Below are 6942 nucleotides of genomic sequence, written 5' to 3' on the forward strand. Positions count from 1 at the left end.
TTTATATCACTTGAAGAAGATGAAATCCAATTGAAAGATCAAATGTGATACCACTTAAAAGATCAAAAGCGGATATTAGAAACCAAAGCAAGTCTTGATCCAAACTCCCCGTCGAATGAAGCTGAACTCCCCCTCAACCAAAGACAACTAGCAAACAAAAACTAGGAAAAGAAGGGGGAAAACGAAAAAAACTCCAACACCAATCAAAAGGAAGAGTAAATCCAAAGAAGGAGCAAAATGCAACCCAAAGACAAGGCAAGCCCAAAAACAAGATAAATCTCAATTCATGTCACACAATGCAATGATAATACCAGTGAGAGAAATTAAAGCATTGCAACATGATTTCACATTTATGAATAAAAGCTTGGGCAAGAAAACATGTCAATAAGGTGCAAATGATCATACAAAGATACTAAGCTAAAATGATACCAAATGAACAACATGCCATACTGTTGACGCCAGATTTCATCACGAGTGAAATCGGCGCCAGGAGTAGAGGAAATGAGAAAGTACAGTTGGAAATCGGCCGAATGGCCCTACAGTTCGAGATCGGATGGTTGGCGCTATAGTCCAAGATCGGCCAATGCTACAGTACGGGATCGGCCGATGACTTCTGCCTCGCTTAAACCTTGGGGTTCGGCTCGGACACGCCAGGTCTCCGATCGGGTACCTTTTGCCGATGAGGAATCGGCCGATTAGGAGGTTGAAGTAATTGGGCCGATATGGGCTTGGAAAGGAATAGGAGGATGAAGGGGAGATCAGCCCGTGAAGCGTATAATAACCAACCTAGTACGAATCGTACTTGTAAATATTCATTTTCTATTTGAATTAGGGATAGAGTTCTAGTAAGTTAAGGAGTCATTTGTACGGGGCTATAAATAGCTACCTTTGTAAATCTGTAATCATCAACAAATCAATACAACAAACTACTATTTCCTCGTACTTACTTTCAAGCAGGCGACTTCGCCAAATACTTTCTCCTTTTTCACGAGTTCGTACGGGTTGGCGGGGCTGAATCAACTTGACCTCCGGCCGATCTTGTAAGTTCCGTTTACCGAGTAAATTCTAAGTTTTAACTTCGGGCGCATCGCTGTCGTTTCGTTTAGATTTATTCACTAGTTATCGATATTTACTAGAATCATAGGTTTTACCTGTTTTTCTAGTTTTATCACCAGTTATCCAGCTAGGAATCGGCGGTTTCGGCTTTCTTTATATTCTGCTATTAAATTCACTTATTTCACATATAGCCGATTAGATCTGTTCCTAGTGTTGTTACTATAGCATTGTGTCGATTACTCCAGTAGTTTTTTATCTACACGGCTACAGTAATTGGTTGCTTTATAGCCGATTTCTTTATTACGGCAAATCGGCCGATTCGCTGATAAGCTCTCTTGAGATCGGAAATTTAGCCGATCGCGACTTCCGGACCTAACACGTATTCTTCCTTGCCAATCAACAGGTCAGATTGGCTGGCACGCCGCGCGAACCGCACCAGGGCAATCACCCGAATAGGAGTTAAGCAGATTCTCCCGGGTCGTGTGTCAGACGCTGGGGATTCGGTTGACCGATTTCTAGCGCCAACACACTTTTGGCACGCCCGGTGGGACCGATACAACCACCACCATGTCGAAAGCTGCTGAAGTCTCCAAAGATAACATCATCGAAGTGACAGAAGCAGATCTCAAGGACGACCAGAAGGAAGAACTGGAGAAGCACACGGCACAGTTCCGGAAAGCTTGCCTACAGTCTTTCAGTCGCTCCAGAAGCGGGGAGACTATCAAAAAGTCTCCGTTTCCAACTCCCCACCAGATCACAATCTCCGAGGACTCGGACAAGATGGCCGAGATGGTCCAACAGTCCGTTTATCACGCCTTCATTGATCAATCCCCGGTGCTTGCAAATACGGTGTACAATGCCGTTATCAGCTCCTTCGCTAGCGGGGTACCTCACGGATACAAGGGGTCGGCATATACTCAGCCGATTCCACCAAACCAGGGTTATTTGAATTCGGTTTCTCAGCCGATCCAATTTCCTGTTGGGGGTTCATGCGCTTCCTCATCATCAATTCCTATGGGGTATAACTCTGTCCAGCTGTCCTCTGCGCCGTTCCCTCCGGTTAGCCCAGCGCCTTGGGGGGCACCATCAGCCACGGTCGGTCAAAATCAATCGGCTAGTTAGGGAAGTCCCCAATTCCAGGCATCTTTCCAAGTGGCCACTCGGCCAACCATGCCGCCGTACCAACCTGTTGCACCAGAGATGAGCAAAGCAACAGAGCTCGTACTGTATGATGAAACGAGTGGCTCATTCAAACAGCCGACCCTAAATGCACAACCGGCTTTCACTCAGATGCCACCTACTTTCACTCAGCATCAGGCTATTCCACCTCCGATATACCAGCACGTGCCAGTCCCTCAGCCAACGGTCTACCAGCAGCAGCCGGATTGGTCGGCACGAATTGCAGAAGTGATTCAGGAACAATTCGGCTTGAAGCCGAAGGTACAAACTTACACCTATAGGACACCATACCCGTCTACATACGACCTACTGCCGTTTCCCCATCGGTATAAAGTTCCTGACTTCACCAAGTTCTCAGGGATGGATGACACTTCAACTGTGGAGCACGTGAATAGATTTATCATCCAATGCGAAGAAGCAGCTGCGCAAGATGCTCTACGGGTTCGGCTATTCTCATCATCCTTGTCCGGGTCGGCCTTCCAGTGGTTCACGACATTACCGCCGAACTCGATTATTACATGAGCCGATTTGGAAAGACAGTTTCATAAATACTTCTACGCCGGGGTGCATGAGATGAAGCTATCCGATTTGACCAGCCTCAAGCAGAGAAGCGACGAGCCGATATCCTCATATGTACAGAGGTTTCGGGAAATCAGGAACAAATGCTACTCTTTGGCTCTAAACGACGCACAGCTGGCTGATATAGCCTTTCAAGGTCTCCTGCCCCACATCAAAGAAAAATACGCCTCACAGGAGTTCGAGAGCTTAAGCCAAATCGTCCACCGATTGTCTGGACAGGAGGTATGTTCTTTCGATCCATGGAGGAACTTCCAAAAGAAGGTGGCGTTCTTGGAAGAGGTAGAGGCCGAAGAAGATGCTGAGGTCGGTCTTGCGGAGTGGGTCAAAGGAAAGAAGCCAATATCATGCCCGTTCGGCAAAAAGGAGCCAGAAGCGTTCGGTTTTGACACAACGAAGGCCGATAAAATCTTCGACCTTCTCCTCCAAGAAGGACAGATCAAGCTCTCACCATATCATACAATACCTTCTGCCGAACAACTAAAAAAGATGAAATATTGCAAGTGGCACAACGCTATGTCCCATGATACTAATGAGTGCAAAATCTTCAGGCAGCAGATACAGTCGGCCATTGAGCAGGGCAGACTTAAATTTGAAGTGCCAACAAAATCAGCCAAGCCGATGAAGATCGACCAGCACCCCTTCCCCACCAACATGGTTGATATGGGGAAGAACTCGCTCCAAACAAAGGTGCTGACGTCCGAATCGGCTAAAAAGAGCGGTGCTGTAGACCCCAGAAATCAAGCAACACCTGAAGACATCAAGGGGAAGCGGCGGATGGAGGACGACGATGGCGAATCAGAAGAGCCACGCATTACTTCCCAGTTCTTGCTCCAGAAATATCAGCGTCAACATGAACGCTCAAGATCCCGGGAAGAAACGATGTAAATATCAGCGTCAACAAATGTAAATTGACAAACTTGTTTAAGGATTGTTTTGCCTGGGAGTATCATGAGATGCCCGGTTTAGATCGATCTATTGTTGAACATCGGCTACCCATAAAACCAGGGTATCGGCCGTACCAACAGCCTGCACGGCGCTGCAATCCTAAAATTAAACCAGACATAAAAGCCGAAATAACTCGGCTAATCGAAGCGAAATTTATTCGGCAATGCCGTTATGCCGAATGGATCTCCAACATTGTACCAGTGTACAAAAAGAACGGAAAGTTACGCGTATGCGTAGATTTCAGGAATCTTAATCAGGCCACACCCATGGACGGGTACCCCATGCCGACGGCCGATGTGCTGATAGACGCTGTCGCGGGACACAAGATTATTAGCTTCATGGACGAAAACGCTGGATACAATCAAATACTTATGGCTGAAGAAGACATACCCAAAACGGCCTTCAGGTGCCCGGGCCACCTTGGTTTATTCCAGTGGGTAGTGATGACTTTTGGCTTGAAGAACGCCGGCGCCACGTATCAGAGAGCCATGAATTACATATTTCACAAACTCATCGGCATTCTGGTAGAAATCTACATCGACGACACGAAGAGCATCTGGCCGATTTGCGAAGAGTGCTAGAGTGCACCAAGAAACATGGGCTGAAGATGAACCCCAATAAATGTGCCTTCGGCGTGTCCGCCAGACAGTTCTTAGGATTCATGGTGCACGAGCGGGGAATAGAAATCAATCGGAAGACCATAGCGGCTATCAACAAAGTCGTGGCCCCGCAGAATAAAATTGAATTGCAGTCTTTAATCGGCAAGGTGAATTTCATCAGAAGTTTCATATCTAATCTATCTGGGCGGATTCAGGCGTTCACACCACTGTTGAAGTTGAAGCCTGACCAGGAGTTCATATGGGGGGAGAAGCAACGCAAAGCATTGGAAGATATCAAGCAGTACTTGGTCTCACCACCGATATTGGTTCCTCCTCAAACTGGTAAGCCGTTTAAATTATACTTATCAGCCGATGAAAAGGCTATTGGGTCGGCTCTAGTCCAGGAATTCGAAGGAAAGGAACGAGTGATTTATTATGTCAGTAGAAGACTTCTGGACGCTGAAACAAGATATCCTCCGGTGGAGCGGTTGTGCCTATGTCTTTACTTCTCATGCACCAAACTCAGGCACTATTTACTGTCGGCAGAATGCATGGTTGTATGCAAAGACGACGTAGTAAAATACATGCTATCACTGCCGATCTTGAAAGGACGAATCGGCAAATGGATCTTAGCTTTGTCAGAGTTTGACCTGCGGTATGAATCAGCAAAAGCCGTTAAGGGTCAGGTCATGGCCGATTTCGTCGCCGAACACTGCGGACCAGAGACTACCTTCGTAGAACCGGTGCCTTGGACTCTATACTTTGATGGATCGTCATGTGGGGTCGGATCAGGAATCGGCATCGTCCTCATATTGCCTCGGGGGGCAAGCTATGATTTTTCTCTTCCGATAGAAGCCACCGCCACCAATAATCAAGCAGAGTACCGGGCTGTATTGAAGGACTTACAACTACTAAGAGAGGTCAAGGCCGATTCTGTTGAAGTATTCGGAGATTCCATGCTTATTGTGGATCAATTAACCGGGAGGTCCGAATGCAAGGACGATGTATTGAGAATTTATTATGAAGATTGCCTGCAGCTTTTAAAAGAGTTCAAATCGGCAGTAATCGAGCACATCCCAAGAGATCACAACGAAGATGCCAACAAACTCGCCCAGCACGCGTCTGGATATCGGCCAATTCTAGGCGCTATGGCTTTGGAACTTGCGGCCGATGACTGGCGGAAAGAAATTACCAACTACTTGAAAGATCCGTCTAAGAAAGTGGATCGACAAGTGCGTTTCCATGCTACTAAATATGTACTGCTTGAAGACGACCTGTTCTACCGAATGATTGACGGCGTCCTACTCAAATGTCTGGGAACAGAGGAGGCTAAGACTCTAATGGGAGAAATCCATGAAGGGGTATGTGGAGCCCACCAATCGGCCCATAAGATGAAATGGATGATCAGGAATAATGGGTATTACTGGCCAACGATCCTCGAAGATTGTTTCAAATATTATAAGGGATGCCAGGATTGTCAGAAATTTGGGAATGTCCAACGTGCACCCGCATCGGCCATGAATCCCATTATCAAGCCGTGGCCGTTCAGAGGATGGGGAATAGACCTTATCGGCCATATTTACCCACCATCAAGCAAAGGGCACAAATTTATTCTGGTGGCTACCAATTACTTTACCAAATGGGTGGAAGCAATTCCGTTAAGAGCCGTAACATCGGCTATCATGGCTGACTTCGTAAGGGATCATATCGTCTACCGATTCGGCATCCCCCAGACTATTACAACCGATCAGGGAACAATGTTCACATCGGGGAATTCGAAGAATTTACAGCCGATATGGGGATCAAATTGTTAAACTCCTCTCCGTACTACGCCCAAGCCAACGGCCAGGCCGAATCTTCCAACAAAGGGATAATTAAGTTAATCAAAAGGAAAATAGAGGAGCAGCCGAAGAAATGGCACCTATGTTTAACCGAAGCCCTATGGGCGTACAGGATGGCTTGTCATGGGGCCACCAAGTTATCCCCTTATCAATTGGTGTACGGTCACGATGCAGTACTACCATGGGAATCAAGGGCGGGGTCAAGGCGCATTTCGCTCCAAGACCAGCTAACGGCTGATGACTACTCGTCACTCATGAAAAGGGAACTTGATGACTTGGCTGGCCAGCGATTGAGAGCTTTGATAAGCATCGAGGAAAACAAGAAGAAAGTAGCCAGGTGGTATGATAAGAAGGTCAAAGTCAAACAATTTTCCCCAGGGGACCTGGTTTGGAAGTTAATATTGCCAATTGGGTCGAAAGATCCTAAATTCGGAAAATGGTCCCCTACGTGGGAAGGGCCGTATAAAATCGGCAGATGTGCTCCAGGAAATGCTTATATTTTAGAAACAATCGAGGGAGAAGAGTTTACTAGGGCTCTAAACGGAAGGTACCTAAAAAGATACTACCCTAGTATATGGGTCGGAGCATAAAGGATTGACCACAAGACAACGGTACACGGCCGATACAAAACGGTTCGTCTAGAAAAACATGCAATCGTCCAAATCGGCCGATGTATTCATTCAGTACGGACGGTGGGTTACACGGCCGACAAGATACAAGTCGCCCTTAGAACAAAAAATAAT

The sequence above is a fragment of the Setaria viridis genome, chromosome 8 (genome assembly GCF_005286985.2).
Source record: "Setaria viridis chromosome 8, Setaria_viridis_v4.0, whole genome shotgun sequence".
Lineage (NCBI taxonomy): Eukaryota > Viridiplantae > Streptophyta > Magnoliopsida > Poales > Poaceae > Setaria > Setaria viridis.